This window comes from Strix aluco, chromosome 14, assembly GCF_031877795.1.
Source record: "Strix aluco isolate bStrAlu1 chromosome 14, bStrAlu1.hap1, whole genome shotgun sequence".
In the NCBI taxonomy this organism is placed as follows: Eukaryota; Metazoa; Chordata; class Aves; order Strigiformes; family Strigidae; genus Strix; species Strix aluco.
Window position 1 is genome coordinate 3211071 of NC_133944.1, and position 25928 is coordinate 3236998.

Below are 25928 nucleotides of genomic sequence, written 5' to 3' on the forward strand. Positions count from 1 at the left end.
TTCAGCCCTTTCCCCGCTCCTGTCAGCCCCACCAGCACTTCTGAACATCTTCTGGTTCTGCCTCTTGAGCTTGGATCCAGGGAAAGAGGATACAGGCTTGGGTGGGGAAGGAAACAAGATGGTGGTGAAGAAGCTCCTTCTCCTTTTATTCCATCTTCCCTTTTTATTTATTCTCCTTTAATTCTCATTTTCATGTCCACAGATTGGTTTCTTTGGCACTTCTCTGCCTTCAAGGCTTCAGCTTCTCTTTCTCCCTGGCTGTGCTTGTGCCTGAGGGAGAGGTGTGCTATAAGGGCTTTATTTTTACTTTTGGAATGACCCTATCCACCCTATCTGAAAAAGCCCTTTCTTAGAAGTTATTTTCCCAGAGTGACAGAGATTTCCAAGTTCTGACCCTGCCTGGAAACCAAATGCCGTGTGCAGTGAAACTGGAGCTGGAATACCCCAGGAGCCATTTCTCCCCGGGGAAGGTGTGAAGGCAGGCACCCAGCTGATGGTCGGGAGCTCCTGGTGCTGCAGTAACCCCTGTGCATTGCTGGGGAGGTTTTGCCCCTATAGCCATAGGTTGTATGGGGGCAGGGTCCCCAGGTCCTGCACCTCCCCGGGGTGCTGGGGCCACGCGGCACTGCTGAGCTCCCCGGCACTCGCCTATTAACTCACTTCTCACCATAGACCTGTCTTGGCCGTTTCAAAACTGGGAGGAGGCAGATCCAGTTTCCACCCCTGAGACATTTCTGTTCTTCTGGATTTTTTCCTCTTGGCCAGATCAGAAGGAAACCTGATTTTTTGATTGGAGCTCATTTCTCAGTGATGAGATTTTTTTCTTCCCTGGCTGCTTTTAGTCTGGGTAGGTGTGTGTTCGGGGAAAGGAGGCAGATGAAATTACTGTTTATGTCACCTCCTTTGGCATTAAATCAGCTAATCGGGAATGTTTGAGCTGCCAAAGCCACTTATTTTTGTTAAATCCAGTTTCCACAATAAGAAACACTCTCCATCACGCTCCTCACTCCTGCTGCCGGATGCTCCCAGCTCATTGCATGCAGCTCCCAGGAGGATCTGACCCTTAAAAGAGCAGGAATCCAGGACAAAATTCCTTCCAAAATACCTGTGACTGGAAGCTGATGATCAGCAACACAGCAAAACCTGGTGCAGATCTGGAGAAAGCCTTCACTTGCCTTTGCATTTAGCTTGCACGAGATCTGTGTTCGGTGGATTTCCATCGCGAGCCTGTGCTGGGAGCAAGGAGCTTCTGGGGACGGCAGCCTGGGATGCCACATCGGTCCCTGTGTGCTCCTGCTTGGGTCTGTGTAAGCAGGTCTGCCTGCCCTGTGGCTCTGCTTCCCTGTTTGTGCTCCAGGAGCGATGACCTGAAAATTAAACCAGGCAAACCACTGTGTTGCTCAGGGCTGCAGCCAGAAAACGGAGCCAGCCCAAGAGGGAGCGAGCCCCAGCTTGGCAGCACTTACTGAGCATGCTGTGGTCCCAGTTTTAGCTGGACAAAGAGAAACCCAGTGAGCAGGTGACCCCCCAGAAGATGTTATCAGCTCAAGTTTGTCCTTAATTTTCTGTGATGAGCTCAAGGGGAGACGTTCTCAACATGGACTGATGGGTGGGAGGAGGAAGATGTGGCACAGTGCTGGTGGGGGGCGTTTCTTCTACTTACTGCAGAGATGTCATTACTGAGCTGCTGGCTAAACCCCAAAACTGATGCGTGAGGATACCAAAGATGCCGCAAAGGCAAGAAAAAGAGCAGTACCACCACCCAATTTCCTCAACTTACTTGAGTTGGGTGAAAATTCCCTCTCCTTGCAAACCTTGGATTATTTTTTTTGCAGCCCTTCCACCAGAAGCATCCAGGAGCTGGGCAGTGATAAGTACATAGGTAGAGCTGGAAACCCTCCACTACCTGTGCGTGTGGATGACTTGAGGGAAAGGTTTTGCAGAGGTTGCATGCCAGCCTGATGATGGAGAGCCTGCCAAGATAAATGGCCACGCTTCTTACAAAGGAAAAAACTTTTTCTGAATGGCCAGGCAGAAGGTAGGCTTGCTCCAGGGCAAGTCTCACTTTTGCAGAAGCATTTTTGGGGAGGAGAAAGTAAAAATGACAGAGCAGGCTTTGTGAGATGCTGCAGTGTTGCAAGCACCCCATTCAAAAATGTGGGGGATGAGGGCGGCATCATGGATCTGCTCCAAAATGCAGCTTTACTATTGAAAGGGAATATATATACACGCACACATTTAGGTGTATATGTTTGGGGGTGTCTATGTGTATAGCGACGAGGTGTGGTTATGTTTCACTTCTCCAGAATTTAGCAAAACAGACCAGAATTGAGCACGAGACTCCAAGAATGAATATTTGCCAATGAGCTTTTATTTTGCCTTATGGAGCGGAGGTTTGCTGGGGCTCAGCAAAGCTGGGTGAGACGAGGCCGAAGGGCTGCGGGCTCGTGCAGGACCTTGCACGGGGTCCTGCCTGGCCAGAGCAACCTCCTGCCTCCTTCCCACCGGCTTACCATTACCACCCCATCCCACCTCACTAATCATATCATCAGAGCAAATAAATGAAAGCAGAGCCCATGGCATAGGTGTAATCAGACCGGCTCAGCAGAGCTCTGCTTGAGGGTGAAGAGTAACCCTTGAGGATTAAAATTAGTGGGAGCATAACCAAAACATGTGTAGTCCCGTCTCTGGCTTTCCTACCCGCCCAGAAGACAGATTATTTATTTGAATAGGAGCTCTTGCAACTGGAGATTTCTTGTAACTGATATTTAAGATTTTTTGAGGGGGAGAGTTAAATACACAGAAGCCATCGTTGGAAACAGGCTGTGCACACTCTGGGGGAAATGAGTCATGCTCGGAGGCAAAAGCCCCTTCCCTGGGGTCTGTGAATGCCCCCAGCATCTCTTGGAGATCCTCGTTACATCCTCCCTTGGTTTGAAAACCAAACAAGTGTCATGATTGGAGTGGATTTTTAGTGACCGGTCGGAGGGCATTATTTTGCTCAAACAAAGATAAATTTAGATTTTTATTCTCAGCCTTTTTTCTTTGCAGGCAGTGTTTGTTTCTCTCTCTGAAGATACGTTTCTTTTCATTTGGAGAAAAAAAGCCCTCTGGTACTCTCAGAAAACAATTTTCCTCTTGCTGCCCCCCACCCTGAGCCTGACCACATTGCAGAAATCCTGTGCATCTCTTGTCAAAGCCTAAATTAAATTAGTTTTATGGATTTTAAAGATGTTGGAGGTGGTGAGAATCTGCTCCTGTCCCTGCCTTTTGTGGAAGTCCCCAGTGCTTCTCCTGCTAAGCCTGTTGCTTTGACTTCATCTGGATTTATATCGGTGTCATTGAGAGCATAATGTGACTCTGAACCTCTTTGAACTCTGTTGTCTAGAGGACAAGGAAAGTGTGTAAACCCAGCTATTAAAAAGCCTCTCTTCTGGTGCTAGTCAATTTAAAATACATCTGGAACAATAAAAGGAGCGACCTTGCCAGCGCTGCGCTCGCTGAGCCATCACCCCACCGTCCTGCCGGCTGCAGAGCTCGCCACTGCCTCTGCCCTGTTTTCCTTGCTTTCAAGTTGTCTTCTTTATAACCAGAGAAAAGCGACGCGTCTGCCAGTCTGCTCTGAAATGCAAGGTTCCCAGAAGGTGAATTTGTGAATGGTTGGCTGGTCATTATGTGCCTTGGGGCCATCATTTTTTTTTTCTTTTTCTCCACGCCAGTTGAGGGAGGAAGTTTGCAGGATGTTATCAGCATCCTGTTGCTGTGACCTGCTGAGCAATAGCATGTAAATATGTCTCCCCTTCACCACACCCCAGTGTCAACCTTTTGGCTCCTGTCTGCTGGCCATGTTCTGCAAGATTAATGTGTTTTTCAGCTGTGGACAGGACCATATAGCTAAAAGGGATGGATTGTTATTTTTTCTTGGGTGTCTTTTACCAATTTCCCAATATTTAGTGCTATAAAGTGTTTCTGGCAGTGTTTCTGGTGTGTGTTAATGAGCCCACTTCTGTCACGGTGCAGGCATCTCACCGTGGGACATCCAGCAAACATGGTCAAGCTGTCTCGTGTCTGTGCTTTGTAAGGAAGGTAGGGAGAGATTTTGGCTTTCTGGTTAGATAGTCACTTATTGGAGAGCACCAACAACACCCCCCCCTTCCCCCCCCCCCAAAAAAAAAAAAACCCCAACCAAACAATCCCAACAAAACAATAAAAGAGAATATAATTAGGAATCACTGTCTTCTTCTTGAGTGAGGACAAATGTTTGATTTTTATCTATTTAAGAGTTTCCTCCAGAGCAATCAATAATGCACAGCTTGGACAGTCCCTGCACTGTGTTTTCACCAGCAGACACGATATTTGCCATTATCCACCTAATTTGGTGTTCCCTGTGCTGGAGCTAGTCAGGCAGAGCAGCTTTCCATTGGAAATAGTTTTGCCGCAATCGAATCCTTTGCAGGAAATGCCTTCGTTTCACTGAAAAATGTTGAGAGAAGAGTATGAAAGAGACACCCATTTGAGCCTTCTCATTTCATACTGATCTTCATGTAATTCTATAATCACACGGTACTGCTAATATTAGCATAATATTTCAATTGCCCTGGAACAAAACATTCCAATGGTTCCAAATATATATTTTTAGGTGTTCTTGTTCTAAGGGGAAAAAGAGAAGAAAGTGAAGTACCAACTGTTCAGACTGCCTCAGGGTGAAAACAAAACTCAGAAACATCTCTCAGAAGATGTTTTTTGCTCTTTCTGCATCCCATGCCTTAGCCTATCCCTCCACATTTTTGTCCTCGGAGCATCATCTTCAAGGAGTTGGACCCACAGGCTTGGTTCTCTTCCAGGAGCATCCCTTGGGGATGTGCAGCACCCAGGTTTGGACAGCCTGGGCTTAGAAAGATGAAAGAAATTCATTGCCCTGGTGCAGCATCAGTGTCCAGGCTTGTCTCAATCCTCCCACCCTCCCTCGCCGTTTCCAGATCTGATACCCAGTTTGAGTGCAGTTTGATGGAAGGATGGAGATTTTGGAGACCAGCGGTTTCTATGCATTTCTGAAAGTCGGTGAGTGGTTAGAGAAGAGCATCACTGTTAATATCCTGCACAGGGAGCCAGGCTGAGCACAACCCCCGTGAGACACCAGAGACCCTGCAGGGACAGGAGGAGTGTGAACAGCCCAGTGTGCAAAAGGCTTTGCCCAAAATATGGATCATGCTAGCCACCAGAGAAGCCAACCATGAGACTGAAATCCCCAGGGAGACATGTTTTGTTGGCTTCCCAGCTCGCAGAGCTACTTATGCCTTTGCTGCGTGGTTTCTGAACTGCTGCAATGCACCATCTCAAGTGGGCTGAGATAGCTGAAGGCTAGGACAGTATTAGGGGCAGGCATCATGTGATTTTCCTATTCCCTGCTTTGTTGGAAACAATATTCATCTATAAGGTCTCATCCATCCAGCTTCTGCCTTGATTTAGGGTTTTTCTACTTGCTGGGCCCTGCTGCCCCATAAAAGCCAGGTGGCTCTGGCAGAGAGGCAGAGCTTTGAGCAATTGGGTGGATGCCACCACTGAAAATTTGGCCGCTCAGTAGCGCTTTGTCTCATGATGCTCCTGCGGCTCTTTCCCGCAGCTTCTCCATGTCCGTGGGTCCTGCCCCAGCCATCCCGCCCAGGCTTCCCCACGTCCTCTCCCCTATCTCAGGCTCCCGGCTCTGCTTTTCTCCCCCAGCAGCTGTCGACTCATTGAGAAATTACTCCCCAAGGCTGCTTGGGAATACAAACGAACATGCAACAGAAACAATGAATTATGCTGACTGCCACAGGTCCTGCCAGGAGATGCAATAGCCAGGGCCGATTCAAACAGTATTAATTCAACATGCTGACAGAGGAGCTGCTGGAGTTATTGTTACCACAGTACCTTGATGGGGCTGTCACCTCTGTACCAGCTGTTGGGGTGACAGGGTGTGTTTAAGGGTACTTCCTCGGGAGGGATTTGTTGTTGTCCCTCCTCACCTGAAGGTTTGCTTTGCAAATGCAAAGCTGCTGGGGATGTGGGTTTGGCTTGCAGAGCAGCCCTGAAAATCGGGTCCTGCTATCCTGGCTCCCACCTAATGGGATCCCCATGGGACCAGCCAGGACCTCCAAGGAGTGATGGTCATCAAGCAAGGCGTATCAGCCAGCGTCCTCTGTGCTGGCTTGGGATTTAGGCTTTTTATCCTCTGTATGTGCTTAGTGTTAGCTCGTGCAACAGAGCTGAGGTCTGGGTGGTGGGTACATCAAGGGCTGGAGGCTCTGATGTGGTTGAGGCCAAGGAGAACAACTGGAGCTACTCTTGGCCCCTGGAGAAGCCAACATCAGCTTTTATCATCCCAAGGATGCTCAGTGACGCGCCAGCTGGATGTCCCGAGGTTGTGACACTGTTTGCCCAGGGCCCTTCTAATTCCCAGCAGAACAAGCTGGTGTTTGTCATAGCCTTCAGCAGGAATAATTCTGATTTAAAGTCCTGTGTGAGCTGGTCCTCTCTTAAGGCTCTTCAGGGAAAGGACACTTCTAACCTCATTTCTATCCAGCAGCTTATTTTTCATGCTCTATGGTAAAGATACCTTGGCTGGTCCTCGCTGCCAGCTAGTGGGTCGGTCACGGCTACGCAGCCCTTCACGGGAGCTGCCAAGTAACGTCAGCTGTCCCTTTGCACCCTGCACCTGGGGGATAGTAAATCTGTAGGCAAACATTAGGCCTTCCTGAAAAACCTGACATTGCAGGGAGAAAATAAAAAAGCTGGAGGATTTTATTATCTTTCTCCTTATTGTCTTTTTTATTGCCTTTTGGAGTCACCCTGGAGAGCAATCTCCATCCCACATCATGGCCCTGCCAGACTTCCTCTGCTGTCGCTGTGACCTAAGAAATACAGTCCAATGCCTTCCTCTGCTCAGAGCATTAATGAATCCGGCCCCTTGTTAGAGGCCTAAACTCAGTGGAGACTTTTTTCTGCATGATCCGGGGCTACAGTGGGTCTCCAGGGGCTTTTCCCCCCAAATGATCATCCCTTCTCCTTGCAAATAGGGGTGCGAAGCTGCTCTTGCATTTGGGAGGTGGAGAGGTTGCAGGTTCCTTGTCTGCAAGGCTGGTGGGAAGTCTCTGAAATCCCCAGATAATTCAGGGCTGGCTCCGAGGGCGGTCTGCGCGGGGGAGAGGCTCGGCATCTGGCAGGAACCCGGAGAGATGCTTCTTGCGGGGAAACTATGTGCTCTGCTAATTCATTAAGCACTTATCTCCTGCTCTTAAGGAAGACAGAGTTGGAGCGGAGGAGGTTCAGGGCAGACCAGACGGCCGGTTGCAACAGGCATATATATCCTTTAAAGAGAAGGTATAAGTGAGACACTGTTGCTGAGGTCAGTGTGAGATTACAGGGACTCCTTTTTGCCATTATCTCTCTGAAGCCTGTAGCCTGGCCTCTGCTTTTCTGGGAAATCAGGAGTCGAATAAAAAATGTGTATTAAAATGCTGGGGTACTGATACTAATGTTCTCTTGCTGCATCCTGAGCTGGAGGCTGGTCTCACCTCTTAACGCCAAGCCCAGGAGGTACTTGATGCCTCATTCCAACGTCGCTGTGGTCAGCGGGGTTTGAATCCAGCAAGAAGTTATGCTCCATCGTGTGGTTAGTGAACTGTTGAGCAATGGATGCGATGGGGGTAACTTCTAGGGTATGTCCATAATGTAATTTCTTGGTGTTGACTGAGGTTTGGCTTGGATGCATTGTTTGGAATTTCTCCATAGCAACCAAAGAAATCTTTTAATGAAAAAAAGTCATCGCAATTTCCTCCCAATTTTTGCTCTCAACATTCTTGCTCCCCTTTCGGAGAAAGCAGGGGATTTTTCAGACTAAGAGGAAGGGTAACCTGCCATCAACAGGTCATCGCCCGGTGAAGGCTTGCAAACCTGGAGGAGACGTGTACCATATTTCAACGACAGGGCTCTGTGTGGGTAACCAGCCTAGGATGTGTGTTTGCAGGGTCTGACCTTTCCCTCCCAACAGTGACTAAGACCCAGCTTTCTTTCCTATGTATCTTCTCCCTCTGGCAACAACTCTGTTTTAAATTCATTAATAACACACTTACACACCTGCTTCTGTGGGTGGAGTTGGTCCAAAAATGAGCTCTGTTTTGCCAGGACTTTTTTCTGAGAAACTTTTTCTGGCCAGAAAATGATCGACTGGATTTTCATTCTCTATTTGCTTCAAAGCATGAGGCGCTGGGTTAGCTTCCTCAAAGCCTTGAAAAATTCGGTTTAAAAGGGAAATACTCTCCCAAAGTTTACAGTCAACCTGCTTCTTACCCATCCTTGTGGATGCTGGGTTTGATGGGCTGCTTTCACACAGATTGCAGCCACTGAGGAACTATTTTCCTTGGCTGCATCTTTCTGCTGGAAAACAGCTGTCCTCTCATACCAGAGCCACCAATGCTGCATTTGCAGCATGGTCAGACCTTTGTGCTCATCAGCTCCTGGCTCATCACGCTGCAGCTGGGCTGCTCCGTGCTCCCTTTACGTCCGATGACATTCCCATCGTACTTCCAAGGTCACCATTTTGGCTGACTCACTCAGGACCAAACCGGGGATTTCCAGAAGCAAAAGCTGCAGCATGAATATTTATTTTTTCTTTGGGTTTTTTTCTTTTTTTTCTTTTTCCCTGTGTGTGTGTGAAACTGGCTGGCCTGATTCTGCACAGCCTGGCAGCACTCAGCTATGTTCCAGCTTCCTTCTGCTCCTTCTGGGAAAGGTTAGAGGATGTCCACATTCCTCATGGATGTGTATGGAAATGGGGGAGACTGAATAGGTGTGCAGTTAAATGGAGCTTATAAAAACCCAACAACATGTTTTCTGATAATTTCAGATGACTCTTGAAGTTGGGGCTTCAAGGGAAATGGCAAGTGAAATATCTACAGAAATATCTACATGCTGTGAGCAGACCCTGGTCTGAGATCAGCAGGGCAGGACCCTGGTGTAAATATGAAGGGATTACCTGTTAATCCTGATCTATACTGACCTTGGCTCTTCCCCTCGACAAGCATCTGAGACAGGGTCTCACGAGTGTATCATGCTGTCAGGAGTGGTTATGGTCATATCCTGATTTCATCTGCCTTTGCACATCTCCCCCCAAAGCCTAGAGAAGTTCTTTGAGTTTGGAAAAAAAATATAAAATATCTAGATTTTCTCCCCAAACTTGAACCTGAGCACTGCAACACCTGCCTCGCAATTTCCAAAGTGCAATGTCACTCTCTGGCTGCAAAGAGCCTTTTCTATTACCCAGATGCTCTCCGAAGGATCCGAAGTGGAGTCAGCACTTGGGAAACTCTCCAGGAGGGGGGTTATTCCCTGGACTGTCCGATGCCCCTTCGTTACTGGAGGGAGCTGACGGAGCATTAAAAGGGGACAGGAAAAAAACATTCAGCTGTGGCATTTGCTGGTTGCGTGCAGCCGCAGGCAGGAACTGCTTCCTCTGTTTGCAGGCTTTTAGGGAAAGGAGAGCTCAACGGAGTTGCTAAATTAGAATGAAGTGAAAAAATATTGCTGTGAACAACAGAATGTTTAGCCTTTTTTTTTTTTTTTTTAAACAAAAACACAAAACCTTGGAGTGATTTACATGGGAAAGGGTAGCCGGAAACAATTTTAGAGGCTGTTTTCCAAAATTGATGAATAACAGAAGATACAATGGTTAAAGCAAATGGCCCAAATTTCCTGCTCTTTTAAGCAGCTGAATAGATACTAAAAACAAGGGTACCCTGTTTTTCTCCTTATAGAGCTGGCAGAGAGGGGTTTTTTTATGGGTTATTTTGGTTTTGGAGGGGTTGGTGCTGCAGAGGAGGCAGAAGCAAGGCGGGTGCCGGGGGTCGGTGCTTCTGCGGCCGCTCCGTCGGGCAGGATGCGCGGGAATTCCAGAGGTGGGGAAGAGTGGTGCGGGCCAGGAGAGACGTTTTGAATCATTTCTGGTGAATAACGTTGCAGGCATGAGTCATGAGGAGAGATCTGAAACTTCCTTTTGGACTTTTTTTATTATTTCGGCGGGTAGCCATTTGATTTCTCCTCTGCCTGAGGCTTGCTTTCCTCCAGACCTTCATGTGTTTCCTTTCTAACCCTTGCCCCTCACCAACCCCACTGGCTGAGGACACAGGTTTGGCTCCAACCAAACACAAGTTGGAAACTTTTATTTCTCCTTACAAAAGTCTTTGATGCTTCCAGAAAATATTCTTGTTTTGCTTTGAGAAAAAAACCTTGGACAAGATCCCTGCAAAGCTGTTGTCTTCCTTGGCTTAGTCAAGGTCCAGCAGCTACAGCGCTTGTCTGAGACACCACAAAGGATGTCCATGTGTCTAATCTCTCATCGGTGATAGAACAACCCAGGGAAGCCTCCAAGTGAGCATCTTTGCTATGTCCTCTTGCAGCCATTCTGCTCCATGTGCACAAAATCATGCAGCGGTGAAGTGATTTTGGACAAACTACAACTTTTTTTTTGGTAACTTTGCAAGCAAGATGTTTGTGTTTAGCTGGTGTGTAAAAGACTGAGGTTCAGGGGCACGGTGAAAAGTAGGAGTTACCTGGTGAGCTTCCACTCTTCTAGGTGGGAGAAGGTCTCTCAGGCCTGTCCAAACTGGTGCATGGACATCACTGGAAAATCTCCCCTGGTTTTTGGACCTGGTTAGCCAGGTGTCTGCTGGCCTCCTTCACTGTCCAGTGAAACAAGGCTTCTCCAGGTTACTTTAGGCTTTGAACACACTTGAAATAATGAATCGCTTTCCCTGTTCCCTTCTCCCATCTCTCCAACATCTCTTCCTCCCAAAAATCTGGGAACTCCACCAGGCAGCTGCACCCACTTAATCAAATAAAAGTAACCGCAGACGGCAAGCTAAGCTGCTAATTGCATTCAAAAAGTTATCTTGCTTTTCACTGCTGGGACGAACGATCATCCCTCCCCAGACACCTCCTCTTCCTCAGGCTTATGAATTGGACAGAACATATATTAAATGCGTAATGCAAAGCCACAATTACAAAATCCCTTTCTTGGGTTGTTTCCCATGTTAACCAAAGCCTGATAAATCATGTGGTGTATTTATGGACTCTGCGAGCAAATTGTCATTCAAAACGCCACTTGTAGCTTTCAAACCCAAATGAATTACTGCGTATGCGATACACACCTCTTCCTTAACAACACATTCAGATGTCAGGACTATGAGAAGCACTTTCCTCTCAAAGGCTCATTCAGGCCTCAGAGGAAAAAAGATTCAAACCACTTTGGTATTTTTAACTGATTCTTTCCCAGTGGTGTGGGCAGGCTTAGATGTTCTGCTGAGACATCATCCCTGTAGGTCTTCTGGTCTGTAACTTAACATGAAATGAAGGAAGATCTTGGATGCTGAGCCCCTGCAAAGACTCACAAAAGTTACTTGATTGTATAAAGTCAATGAGAACTTCTGGGAACTGTGTGGTCTCATCTGGGCTTGCATTCCCTACCCCAAACAGGGATCAAGCCTCAACCATCTCATGGGCTTCCCACAGGACATCCATGTGGCCAGCAGCAGCAGTGGTGATGCTGAGATGAAGGTGAGGCGAGGCGTGAACAAGAGATGGGTGGTTGCGGGGAAGAAGGATGAGTCCTGAGGTGGAAATAAATCCTCCTCAGGAAATACATCCTGGATGAGTGTGGAGAAGAGCAGCGAAGGCGTGAAGAAAGTCTGGGGTGAAGCAGTCACTGCATTTTTGTGGTCTCTTTATGATGGACTCGGTCTCGATGCTTGCAGCCAAGATCTGTGAGATCTTGCAGTTCACATTACTGCACACCAGCACTACTCGCTGCTGCAAGCGGGCTGTGTCCTGGTCATGAAGATGTTTTTGGCCTTTGGAGAGGCTGATGTGACCTACATTGACAGCTTGTTCTTCAAGAGGTCTTTAGCTCTGAAATAAAATTGACTGTCCCAAGAAACATGGCCTGTATTTTACCCTGAGCTCCCCAGGGTGCAAGATTTGCTCTGCTTAGTAGAAACCTGGTGTTTGGGATTGACACGGGAGTATGACAGCAGAAGACCACCACGAAGTATAGTCTGGGCTTTGGTATCATGACTGCAGGTACCTGATTTACCATGAGCTATTTTAGGATGTGAACTCAATCCTGACGTGCAAAAAGCCGCTTCAGATCTGGGTTTATGAGGAACAGTGATGTCTGGGAGGAGGGTGAGGGTGAGTGCCTTGCATTGTACAAGCCCCCAGGGAGGATGTCTATGACACGAGGCTGATGCTGCGCTCAGCAGCGGTACACGTTGTTCTGAACCATGTCGTACTAATAACTAATTATATACGTCCACTTAATGTCATTTGCAGAGCTCAGTGTGGGCGTGGGTTGCACACCCAGAGAGCCCTTTGTTCCATGGGCTGCCGAGCAGATGGAGACCAGTTCTGGCCCCAAGCTCAGGATGCTCAGGAGTTTCATGCGTATCCAAGGACAAAGGCTGGCAGGCGATGAAAGGACTCCTGCACTCGTTTACTGCACCGGCGTCTACACGTGTTACGTCGGTGAGGATGGAGGCTGTTGTCATCGGATGAGATGGGCACAACGCTCCTGACGTGGTGGGGCTACTCTTCCAGTGCTGTGTGGGAGGCAGGTGTTGGGATAGAGGTGCATTTACCTGGGGAGAGCAATAGAGCTCGGTGGGTTTTGAACGTTCATGGGATCTTGCATGAAGCTGTGCATGATGCACAACGTTTCGGTTGCCTACAGGGAGTTCCTACCAAGGGTGTCTGGTAATCAGACAACCAGGGTCAGCGTGAGAGTCTGCTGGGAAGGGGGAGGGAAAGTAGGGAGCTGAAGGCAGCTTGCTGAGGAAGCCCCACCGTAAGCATTTTCCTGCCCTGGGATGACCAACGTACATCCTGAGAAAAGGGCACTTGCATTGTGCGGCCTGCTGCTCTGCCCATCCTGCCAGGAACAATGAGGCAGCTCTTAAAAAAAAAAAAAAGGCATTTTCAGGGTTGTGGGAGAGAAAAACAGGGGGCATTGGGGAGGATGGGTGAGCAAGTGGGGAGATGACGCAGGAGCAGCGATGTGCTTTGGCTGAGTAAGTAGCTGGAGACGCAGCTCATGCTCTGAACGTCCCAGCTTTGTCAACAGGCTTGGTCCAGGCAGCTGCTGAAAAGTGGGGAGGCATGAAATCAGGGCCATGTGTTGAAAATAACCTCCAAACCACCACCCAGGGGTTGGTTAAATCTTCTTCCCCAGAACTGTGGGATGCTGCTCTGAAGCGCAGGGGTGCATGTTGGGGATGCTGATGGCATCTCCTCACTGTTCCCTGCTGGGGTCCCAGAGCCTGTGGCATTTGGGGGCCAGGTAACGAGCTGGGTGCCAACAAGGTGATACCAACCCCAATGTTGAAGACAGAAGTGGCAGCTGGGTCAAGCATCCCTTCCTAGCTGAATCCCCCCTTTTGCCTGACCTTTCTGCTCTTAAAATGCCTTTTCTTCCCATCACCTCAGCTGGATTCAAATGCTTTTGGGTTGTTTCTCTGACAGCAGCTGAATTTTCCATCAGTGGGAGCTCTTTGGAACAGAAAGCATCTTTGTGGTCTTTCAGAAGTCCAAGAGGGTCCTGTGAGGCTCACAGGCACCAGCAGTACAGACCACGCAGGTGAGGTCTCAGGCTGCTCATGGACTCTCTGGAAGTCTGCAAGGGATGTTTTCCACCGGAGTGGTTGGGATTACAAGCTTTCCAACAGCCAGGTCTCCAGTTACAAAAACCACATCTGCCCCTGTGTGCTACAGAGGTACAATCCAGGGGAAGATGGACCTGAATGCAAAAGGTTTTGATTTCTTCCCCAAAACCAAGTGGTGACAGCCTCTTATCTGTCAGATAGCCTCAATATGTACAAATTAACCCTATGACCCATTTTTTCCGTCCCAGCTCAGCCTCGTTGTATGAAAGATGCCCACGTGAGAGTGGAGTCAAAGATGTTGGCAGGGAAGAAGCTGCATCCCCTTCGCTGAGGAGAGTCCTGCCCTCTGCATCCACAGGCCATGGCCTCAGCAGAGGGAGCTCGTCCTCAGTGCTTCGGTGATCCCTAAATCACATCAGGGCTGACAGGGAGAATTTGAAAGGATATCACCAAATTTTGCTGTCGTTGTCAATTAGTCGTTATAGCTGGTGCCAACATTCCCGGCTTCCGGCAATTCCCCAGCAGCCTGGAGACTTAATGTCTTCCTTGGGTGATAGTGGCAGGGATTGATTAATTTGGGTTGGGGCTTTCCACAGGGGCCTTGGTGACAGAAATGGGAATTTTGTGCTTTGTGTGTGCTACTTTCAGCCCCCCCGGCTGCAAATCCTCCATGTACCTGAGAGCTGTAGGAGAGGAGTTGTAATTTTGGACTTGCTTTTTCTCTTAAAAAGCAGAGCTGCTGCGGGCAACAAAAGGCATTAAAGATTAATTTTCACAAGCGCACACGGAATTCATAGCAGCTGGTAACTGAAGAGCCTCCCTGTGCAAGACACTTGTGCTGTATCTACCATTAACTCTGTTGCACAAAGCAGCGTGTGTATAATATGTCTCGGTTGGTGATGATGAAACACTCGGCGCTGTCCCACTTTGGGCTGATGCAGCATCCATGGGCATGGCCGAGGATGCGGGGGATGGAGGCGATGGGCAGCCGTGCCCCTGGTTTGCAATGAGGTGCTAAAGCAGCGAGGCGGCGTTTTTCCCGTAGCGGAACTTCAGGCACTTTACAGAAGGTTAAATGTCAGCTCTGCCTTTTACACCCGGGGAAACCAGGTCACGGAGCAGGAGGGGGATGTTGCCCTGGGGTCATCTGGCATCCAAGGGACACCGTTCAGGGCCGGGTCACTGCTCTGGCCATTAGCTGCCTCTGGTACAGAAAGGGCATCCTCCGAGACACTGGGGAGGCCTTGGGGGTTATTTGGGCAGAGGTATTTTTTTCCTGGCTGTCTCAAAGACTTCTGCTCTGGCTGGGAGCTGCTGGGAGCTGCTGGTGGATACTGGTGGAGGGGAGGGTTTCCAGGGCACTGGCATGCATTCAGCACAGCAGTCTGTACCACTAACGTCATGCTGGCTGGCTAGCAGAGACAAATAATCCTCCAGATTTGTCAGGGCTGTGAGCAAGGCAGGCCCTGCTGGAAGGATACTGCCACAGAGGTTATTTGAACTACCTGAGGATTTTTTTATTTTAGTTTTGCATTTTTTTTCTAAGCCCTAAACTATGTGGAACTCAGACTAAACAGAAAATACAGCTAAGAAAACATCTTGATACAATGCTGGGACTCAGACTGTTGCAGCGTGCTTCTGAAATCCAATTGTGGTTGTAAGGTGATCCCAGAAACCAAAAGATTACAACTGGAAGGCAGTTCACAAAAACCAGACCGTTAAGGAAGGCATCTTGGTTACTGAAGCCCAAATGATTTTCAGGGTCTGCTTGGGGACGAGGTGGCACCAGGTGTTTGGCATCTCAGCGTGCACTGAAGCATGAGTGACGTGCACTGGGTGCCAACCCAGCCTATTGGAAATGGGGGTGCCGGGTGCTGAATTGGAATTTCTGTCCAATGTTCTGTAACCCATCATGGTCTGTCCAGACTGGTGCACCCCCTGATGAAAGCAATCTCTTCCACTCTAATGCTCTAAATTTATTTTTTATATATATATGTATATAGATATATGCTTTAATTTTATTTTATATATAAAAATATATATAACATTTATAGATTATTATAGATTATATATCTCTCTGTATAGATTATATATCTGCAACATTACATATCTAGATCTAGATATCTAATACAATCTCTAAATATTATATATCTACATTAAATTACATCAACCACTCTGACAACTTACTGATTTGCCTCCTTTGGGCTGTATCTGTTATTCTGCTTTCCCTTACTAGCTAAATCTCGTCCCTTTATTCCCCTGATAACCCTTCTGTTTCAATGACTGTTCCTTTACATGTTCAATATGTTTAACTGATAATTCCCTCTAAACACCAGTAATCCACCAGCCAAGTGATCAAATTAAGAGGGGGAAAATAGTGGCATAACCTTTGCTGTGTCCAGTGGAGCATTTCCACTTCTGTTTGGAGAGAAGCTGATGGTAACACATTTGCCAGAGCAGCAACTTTGGCTTAAACAACTTCTCCCTGCTAAATGCAAAGGGGGTTAATCGATTCTTTATTGTCATTCATAAAAGACAAGGGTCACCATTAAGTCTGGGGTTTGTGTACTTCTGCTTCTGGCATTTCTGCCTTTGGAGTTTTCTTCATTTCTGGGACGTTTTGGGGATTCCAGCTGAAATCAGATGCACAGAAGTAAGCAAATATAAAATGTTAATGAAATGCTTTTCACTGCCTAGGACGGAGCATTTCCCGAAGTGCATTGAAGACTGGACGTGGAAAAAATGGAGTCATAAGCACAGGGCAAGGAACATCATCTCTTTGAGGATATCCACCAGCCAAAATGCCCCATTGCTGGATTTACTTTACAGCTCCAAATTCACTTACTAATTCCATCCCACACCTGTGAGAAAGAGGAGCTGATTGAGCACAGCCTTACATTATAGTATTTTTGCCCTGCAACAGTGTTGGTATTGAATGTTAAAATTTCCTGGTTTTGAAGAGCTGAATTTTAGGACGAAAGTCCTGGTTACATCAAAGTTAATGGCAAAACTCCCACAAACTCCCAAGGATGCCTCCCCAGAGTGTCATCTTTCTCCAAAGTGATGAGCAGTCACAACTCAGCATAAAATTAACAGCAGCTGGAAGCACTTGACATCTTCAAAAATGAAGTTCAAGGTGTCCTGAACAAGAAATCCAATAAACCAGCACCTAAAAGCAGAGGGTGCTTTTCACCCTTCAGGTTTTTAAAACCTCTGGTTCCAGCCTGATGGATGCAAGCCTGGGAAATCGTGGGATCCTGCCTCTGCCTGGCCAAAAGGCAGTTTCTATTTATGTTTTGTAATGGGAGAATGAATCAGAGAGATGCTCTCTGTTTGGTTTCTTAAGCTGGTCTTCAGTGATTCAGGGGTCATGAAACATTGCAGGAGTGTAGGACAAGAAATTGTTAGATGCAGCTAAATGCATCATGCTAGTTTAGCCCTGGGATTTAGCTCGGATAGCTGATCCGTTTGTTCCACTTCCTTGTGAGTGAGGAAAGGTGGCTTTTTGCTTTGCAAAGTCTGTGTCATCCCTTTCAGCCCCTGCACCGTGATGAGTAGCTGCAAGCTCAGCTTCTTCACACACGTCTCCTGAACTTGGAGAGGTGATGTTGCAGAGTCAAACTGTGAATGCGGTTCGAGTTACTATTTGACACGGCAGGACTGCTCTCAACCTGCCCAGAACAAGCAAAAAGTTTGTGTAAGTTTTGATTCTGCTGGGAGACAGGTCCTGGTTTGCAAGATATTTTCCAGACTTGGTTAAACTGCTTTCCAAATGCGCAGTGCGTTTCCGCAAGACAACCAGCCTTTGCTGTAATAGGCTGGACAAAATAGCTGATGATCTGAAATCAATTCGCTACAGATGGTTTTAAAGCTGGCGCTCAGTTCATTTCCAAGCAGCTGCACATTGTTGTAATTTGCTAACGGTGTCACAAATGCTACTTTTTCCTTTCCTTGTAACAGCTCGTCTGAACAACAATAACTCCTTTAATTTCTGAACAACTCTCTTGCAGCCTTTGCCACCTCAAAGAGCACCAAGAGCACCTCCCCTTCACCATTTCCCTTTCCCTCTTAACCTTGACCTGTAATAGGCTGAAAGCTGTTACTGAAAACTACCTTGATCAGAAATGACATTATAAAAACTTGCTCAACCAGATGCAGCAAAAATCCAGCCATGGTAAAGATTCCCAGAGCCAACAATTTTAAGTTACGGACCTACCCTGTCTTGGAATACGGAGTCAGCTGCTTCAAGGTAGTAGCTATTAAGTTTTGTTTGCTTTCTTTCAGAGTGACTGTGCTTTGTAAAAAGGAGGCTTGGCTGAGTATTGCTGTGCATAAAAACACTGAGCAGAGAGACGCTTCCTGAGCTGGACTGTGAAAGCAGCAGTGTGGGGCTGGACTCTGCCGAAGGCACATTTGCAAGGACGGTTGAGATTTGCTGACTTAAATTCTGCTTTGCAGCCATGCACCTGAGGAGAGAAGCTTAGCCCAGATCCCTCAGGTCCTTCAGAGATCGGGGTTTGTGGTTTGAACTCAGTTCACACCTAAAAACACTACTTATGTGAAATCAGCTCCTAACAGCAAGGCTTTGTAGATCAAGGCTGCAAAGGGAACCTGGATGCAAGGCTGAGGATCAGTTCCTGTTGTGCAAAAATTGAGCGGGATCTGGACACCACAATTTGGCAAAGTTCTTGAAAAGCTTTCTGGTTTTGTTTTGTTTTGTTTTGTTTTGTTTTGTTTTGTTTTGTTTTGTTTTTCCCCCCTTAAAATCTTTATTGTCTCTGGGAATGCTTTGCTTAAGCCTTTTCCAGGCTGGATGGCAAATTCACAGACCCCCATTAGTGGGAGATCCTTGACCCAGAAGCTTATGAACATCTGATGATTTGAATCCTTCTTCTACCCAGCCAAAGACCATTTGTGTATATTGAATTTTATAAGAGTTAACTTTTGGAAGGACTGGAGCCTGGAAATCGAAGCAGTTTTAATGGGTTCTGCTTGAAGCTTTTATTTACTGCAAACTCGTGTAGAGAAATCAAGGTCCAAAGCTGTTCCTACCGCAGCCAGTGGAAACAATCTATTTATTACGGTGGATCGAGACTCCAAACCTTAGCTTGTGTTCAACCTGAACTCCTCCAGTCTGCATGTGTTGGCAGTGAATGAACTGATCTCGGTTTCTGGTCTTTGAGCTCTGGAATTCTTTTCGATCCTGGAGATAAGAAAAAAGCCTTCTAAACAGATGCGTCATTGCCTGCTTAATTTTCCATTAAAAACAGAGAAGATATTTAACTCTCTCCTACTGGGGGGCGTGTGTGAAAAAGCCATGCTTTCTTCGTGCCAAAATGCATCCTATTAGTGGAGATACTGTGGAGACCTTGGAGTATCCATCCCTGTAAACATCATTAGTTGTGGAAAAGCCATTCATTAGTAACAGGCAATATGTTCTTCTATCCCCTCCTCTGAAGAATAGGCAGCGCTATCTAAATAAGCTGTTTCCTGAGAAGTTACTCAAAGTTACTGCTGTAGCTGTAGGCCAACTCTCCTCCCCCAGGAGCCGGACAGAAAGAAAGCTCTTGGAGAGGAAAGAGCTGCCCTTTAGTCCAGCAGGCTGTGCCATTCCTCTGAAGTTCTTCCTTTCTCCTCAGCCTCCTGGTTAATGTGCTCACTGTTTGTTTTTTTTTTTTTCACCTCCTCATCATCTGCAAAACCAGACATTTCCATGCCTACAGCTGAGCTGAAGGCACCGGTGACCTGACATCCCTCTGTGCTCTTGGTTTGTCCAAAAGCAGCTTGAAAAATCCTCCCTGACATCCCATCCAACCCTCTTCAGATTCAGCATACTCCATAGTAGCCCTGACTTCCCCTGCCAAGAAACCACAACCAGGCATCTTCTCACAGGTTTTGTCCTGGACTGCCCTGGCAGCAAGGACTTGGTACTGGAGGGGGAAAATTGGGAATGGCCCCTCCAAATGCCTGAGTGACAGCAGAAAAATACTTCCTGTTCACTTCTTGTCAAGGTAGGACACGTTTGTGGAATGCTGTCTCCAGTGGGCTGGTGGAAACCTGCTCTGATGGTGCTGGAGGGTGCGCTTGGAGGAAGGAGTCTATGTTTCTTTGAGTTGTGCCCTCTGCTATGTGTTACCAACACTTAATTACACCTTGTACATTAGAAGCGCTCCCTTGCCCTCAACAGTCCACTTCAGGAGGTGTTTTGGACAACATGTCAAAGCAGGAAAGACTCTCGGAGGAGAGGGCAGACAGAAGGACACAGATGGGTGTTCCTGTGCTGTCTTTCAGGTCAGACCCATAGCCAGGATTTTAATTTCTTAGAGTTTCTAATTATCTCTAATTTTAAAAAGCTAGTGTGCTGGCCTCTCCGTGGTCATATTCCAACGGGAGTGAGTTGTTTTGGCTTTCCCTAAATTCCACCTAAGATCTCAGATGGCTATCACAGCCTCTCCTTCCTTCCCCTCCGGTTGCTGTCAGATCTCCAGCAGCTTTCTACTGAGAGCTTTGGGCTGTCAGAGTGGCATTCCCCACTTCTGCTAGTTAATATTTCTAACATGGTCAGGTTTTCTAGAAATGCAGAAAAATTAGAATGCTAACTGGATTCTCACTGGATAGGAGATGGTAGGAAATAATTATGCTTGATGCAATGCACCTATTCAGCATTAGCTGTAAGGTATCAAATGGATCCAAGACACAAATCCAAGCAGAAGAAGAATAAAATGTAGTAGGTGCACCCTTGGACCACCAAGTGAAGAGGATTTAGTGTGTATAATAAACTGCCTGTGTATCATTTATCACAGCTCCACAGTGATTGCCTGGGGGTGATGATGGACACCATAAGTTGCAAAAATATAATGATGTGTCGTGTAACAGACCGCAGGTGTCTGTGCGGGGAACTGGGAGGAAATCAACCTGACAGCCTTAAGAAAGCAGCTTTTGCTGGCATCCACACGGACCCCCGGGCACCCGGGTTCGTCCTCTGCCTGCCACGTCGCTCTCCCAATTTCCTGGCGGGAAGGCTCTGCTGAAAGGCTTCTTTCTTCCTTCTCTGTGCGGATGATTCCACCTCTTGGGGCAGCCTCTGTTTTCCTTTGGAAAGGGGAACAGCTGGGGCAGATCTTTCCTGCTCCAAGGGGAGCGGGCTGCGGCCGAGATCCCCTGCCCTCCCCTGCACCTTGCTCCTGGGTGGGAGAGAGAGAAAAAGCTTGCAAGGATCTTTACATTTCCCCCAAAAGCTCCATCACCTTGGGGATCACGCACATCCCCATGGGGGTAGGTAGCCCCATCCAAGGGGCTCGGGGGATGATTGTTTCAGTGGAGCCCCCCGATTCGTGGCTCCTCAGTCCATCCGTGAGCACCTCCGTTATTGGAGAGCCCCTGACCTCCCCTGACAGGTTTCTCTATTGTCTGCCTGACCTTACCATTATAAAGCATTTCCTACAATTTAGCCCAATGTTTTTCTTTCTTAATTTTAGGCCATTAGTGCTTGTTCTTCCCAAAATTTACTACTGAAAATTACTCTGCCTCCTCCCTTCCTCTCATTTGACGGATGGCTACAGAGTGACCCTCCAGGATTTATATCTCCAGTGGCAAGGCAGGACTCCTCTCCTATCTTAATCCCCTGAAGGCCATAGAAAAATAAAGTTGTTGTCTTTAAATCTGAATCTGTTACAACCTCTGTCTCAAAGCAGTGATGTTCTCCACCTCACTGGAGTTCAGCTGTATTTGCTTTCACAGCTCTATCCCAGAAAGTCCAGGAATGAACTTTCAAAGATGCTTAATTATTCACCAGGGATTTAGAAACTCGCTGTATTGCCTCATGGTACACTAGTTAGAGATATATTTATCTTCTTTATTTTTAATTTCACTTCTTTATTTTTCTATTATTTTTTATTCTTTCTTATGCATATAATACAAACCCCATTCACTTTCCAACTAGATAAAGGGGAAAAGTTTCTCTCTCCCCTCCTTTAATTTAGACCTATATACAAAATTCCTTTTGGGGTTTGCTGCTTGAGCAAAAAAAGTTAAAAAAAAAGAAAAAGAAAGAAATAATTTGGTGAGCAAAACACCTATTTTGTTAGATTCCTGGATTATTAATCATTTTAACTCTCTTTGGCTGTTAAATTTTAGAAAAACTCCCAAATAATAAAAAAATTATCATTCAATGTGGGAGTTAATGGAATGAATGTTCTCTTCTCCTTCACTGATATAAGAAATAAAATTGATGTGAATAAAAACTTCCTAGACCCAAATTTCAGAGATGTTGTTTTTCAGCAGATGAAATACCCTGACTAATAGTTTCTGGCTGCATGTGGGTGTTTCTACTTGAAGGGGCAGCGGTTGGTAGCTCCTTCAATTTGTCATATGAGACTGAGGAAGACTGTAGTCCAGCGATGAAGAGGTTGTGGGATGGAGGAACCCTCCTAGAAGGTACCGTTGGCACCATCAGTCTTTCCAGCTGAGACTGGTCTTGCCCCGCCCCCTGGGACCCACAGACATCCCATCTCACCTGCTCGAACAGAAGACGTTGGAGATGTTTGTAAATGTTGTGGCTGGGCTCATCTGAGCAAACATCATCCTGGGTCCTGCTTGGACACCAGGGTGGGAGAAGTTATCTCCTGTGCTCCTCCCAGGCTTGCGAGTCTGGGATACAGAGGGTGCGACTCCGCTCTGACCGTGGGAGAAGTGTTAATATTAGAAGATGGGCTTAAGCATGGGGAAAATTAACTTGAACGTGCGTTTGGGGTGTTTTCTTTGGAGCCCTGCCCTCAGCACTGCTCCTGCGTGGTGCAGAGCTTGCAGCGCTGCCGGACATGAAGGCATGAGTGGCTGTTTCCTCGGCTAGCATGGGCTCCCTCCTGCTTGGAGAGTTTATTTCTGGGTTATTTCAGCCATTCACCTCCAAGAGGCATTTCCTTCTCTGTTTGGCTTGTTAGGAGTGAGAAGAGAGGCAGCAGCTTCAGAGATGGGCTTTAAAAAGAGCCAGGAGCCTGCTCGGGAGGTTGGGAATCAGGGTGCTGACTCTGGTCGCCAAACATAGAGTTGTTGCCAATTTGCAACATTTTCCTTAAAAAGTAGATACTGATCATTTAATGGAAAGAGAGGTCAGGCTTTGCCCTGACCACTGAGCAGGGTGACAGAGATGGCTCCTGTGTGTCCTCTCGAGGGGTTTGTTAGTCTGAAGTTTAGTCCCAACATCAGATGAAGCATTTTCCAGGGAAGCTAATCCTCACTTGCACTGTGATGGAGTGGTTGGTGGCAGTGGGAGGGTGACTCTTTTGTGAGAGACAAATGACTTCCTCTCGACAAGCAGCTCTGTTTTAACTAGGAAAATGATGGATGAGTCCCAAGTAAAAACTTGCACAGGCAAACTAACATGCAAACTTCACGTTGTCAGAGATCCAAACACACAACAAAAATCCCAACCACCAATGGAAAACTGAAACCCTGTGATGGTGGGCAGGGATATGAGTTGGTCCATAGAGGGAGACTTTGGGTCAAACAGACCACGTCACCCACCACGCAAGGGGATGTGGACTGATGCCAAAGGGAGACGCTTGAGCTTCGGAGGCCTTCACAGAAATGGGGTTATGGGTTTGCCTCCAAAAGATCCCCGCTCGAGTTAAACCAAAGCCTTCCTGTGGCATGGGGAACCACAGCCTTATCCTTCCGCCCCTGCCGTTGTCCCTCCCAGACTATTGTTTTGATTTTCCTTGGCATCCTCCAGCGTAGCAGTGAAACTTGGCCACCATGTTTGGCCAAATGTTTCCCTCACATTTTTCTTCTGTGCTTACCTTTACAAAAGAAAAAGACCTTTAAAAAAAAAAAAAAAGTATATATAAATACTTGGCAAGTGTTGGGCACAGCAGCTGCATCCAAGTTCCCGTTGTTAGCTCGGGGCATTTGTGTATCTCATGTTGCATCTGGGAGCCCAAATCCAGCCTCCAGACTCCACTGCACTGGGTGTGGTACAACTGTAGATGGAAAAGATGGAGCGAAGAGCTGCAATTAAAGCCTGAAGGTTCCCCATGGGGGGATGCGAAGGTGAAAGGCGACTGTAGCCTTGTCTCTTGCCTGCCAGTGTAATTCCACTGGGAATGACCTTGAGACCTGCTGGAGTGGGACACTGGGGGAAACCATCCCAGGGAGGGGAAGATGTAGGAATGATGAACTGGAGGAAAGGCAGGTCCTTGTCACCAGCACTGGCTGGAGAAACAGCGCTGAAGCAAGGGGTTTGCTCAACCCTGGACAACTTTGTTGCTCGCATAAAGCTCCAGCTGGAAAGAGCATCTATGTCAAAAGGCAAAATCTTAACTTGGGACCTTGTGCAACGCCATGGAGAGCGGCGAGAGCAGGAGGAGGCTGTGCCCAAAGGGAACAAGCGGGCACCAAGCATCCTGCTAAAGGCAATCGCTGCAGGTGGTTCCCTCAGTCCCTTCCTCTGTCTTTCCCTCCGCAACCCCAGATAAATCCCGGGATGTTTATAGACCTTAATACAATAGTTCTCACAATGGCCAGGCGATACGTGAAGACGTAAGCCGCCTGGCTGGCTCTTCTTGGATATCGGAAAACTTCCATAGCTCCGGTCCCGTTGTCGGCGGCAGAGCTCCTTATCATTTCACTGCTGAGGACCCAGGGATCCGACCTCTTTTTATTGATGGTTTTATTTATAGCTGCGGGGGGGATAAATAAGTACGTTGCCGTCTGTGACTGAGCTGAGGCTCATTTTCTTGTTTAATGCTGGAAAGCCTCTCGCCTGCCTGCTTTGAGTGTAGCTATGCCCGTTCATTTCCAGAATTAATTGCTGATCTTATTGATTGCAAGCAGGATGGCTGAGATTGCAAGTTATTTTCTTACACGACTGTTAAGTGTCATCTTTGCAAGGGAAAGGCAAACGGCAGTGCTGAAGCTGTAGAGTTGATTTATAGATATTAAACATTTTATAGCAATTTTTTATCATTTTCATTCCTCTCTGTTCCTCCTTCAGATGTTGTCTGAGCTGGAATAAGAGGGATGGGGAGACAGCGGACTTCAAACTGTCATAGCTCTTGGAGAAAGATGGTTCTTTGCAGGGTTGGGCAAACCCAATTTTTGGAAAGCTTTGCCTGTGCTCCCTTTTAAAAGGGTGTCAGCAGCTTATCTCCCTCCTGCCAATCTGCTCCTGGGCGTGCATCTCTGCTTGGAGTGGGGAAGCTCGGAGCACAGATGTCTCCTGTTGGGTGTTATCTGTAGGCCAGGTATGGCAGAGCCAGCCATGTCCCCACATCTGCCCTCCTGGCGACCTGCAAGGACCACCCTGCAACCAGGCTCTGGCAATGCCGACCTCCACAACGAGCCCACCTCCACCGGCTCCTGCCAGCACCCCGCCTCTGAAAAATGCAGAGCATCCCTCTGCTGAACACCCCCCTCCCCACAGCCACCTGCGTGCTTAGCCAGATTTCTCCCAAACACATTTCTCTTTAAAAGCCTAGATTAGTCTAAAATTCTGTTTGAGATAAAGCCTGGCCCTTTATCAGCAAACGCATCCAGCCCCTACGCACTCCCGGCGCTTCGCAGGCTCTGGCCGTTGCCAGTTACCGTGGGGAGCATTGCTGCTTTCCCATCAGCGCACCGAATCCATCATTGTTGGGGTTTTGTGGAGCGGAGCGATAAATCCTGCTGAGGCGAGGGGTAGGTGAGACCCAAATTCTTCTCCACCACACATTCTCCAGGGAATGCATGTCCACTGGCATGTGTGCCTCCTCTTCCAGGCAGTATTTCTCTTTCTCAAGGGATTCCTGGTCTTTCTGACCATCACCTAATATTTTTTTCTTCCCCCCCCCCCTTTTTGCTTCACATATCAACATGCCTATTATGCTTTTGAGTGCTTCTCTCCCCTCTCCTGCTAAGCTGGGCAAGGCTCCTTGCGACGCTGCAGTTTAGTAGCTGGGGTGGATCTTGAATAGATGAAGGTTTTACAGGGCATAAAATCAGATTTTTTCAGAAATCAGACTGTAGTTTTCTTTAGCAATACTTAAAAGAAGGCATTACTTCAAGAATCTTGGGCTGATGGAAGAAGCCAGCAGAGCAAACCCTCCTGGTGCTGGAGGTGGTGATGGCTCTGGTTTGGAAAAGCCAAATCTGCTTTGAGCTGGTAGAAAAAGAAACATATTTAAAATAGAGAGCATTTTCTTACATCCCAGTCTGGCAAAATCCAGTGTATGACAGCACCAGGACTAAGTCAAATAAGATATA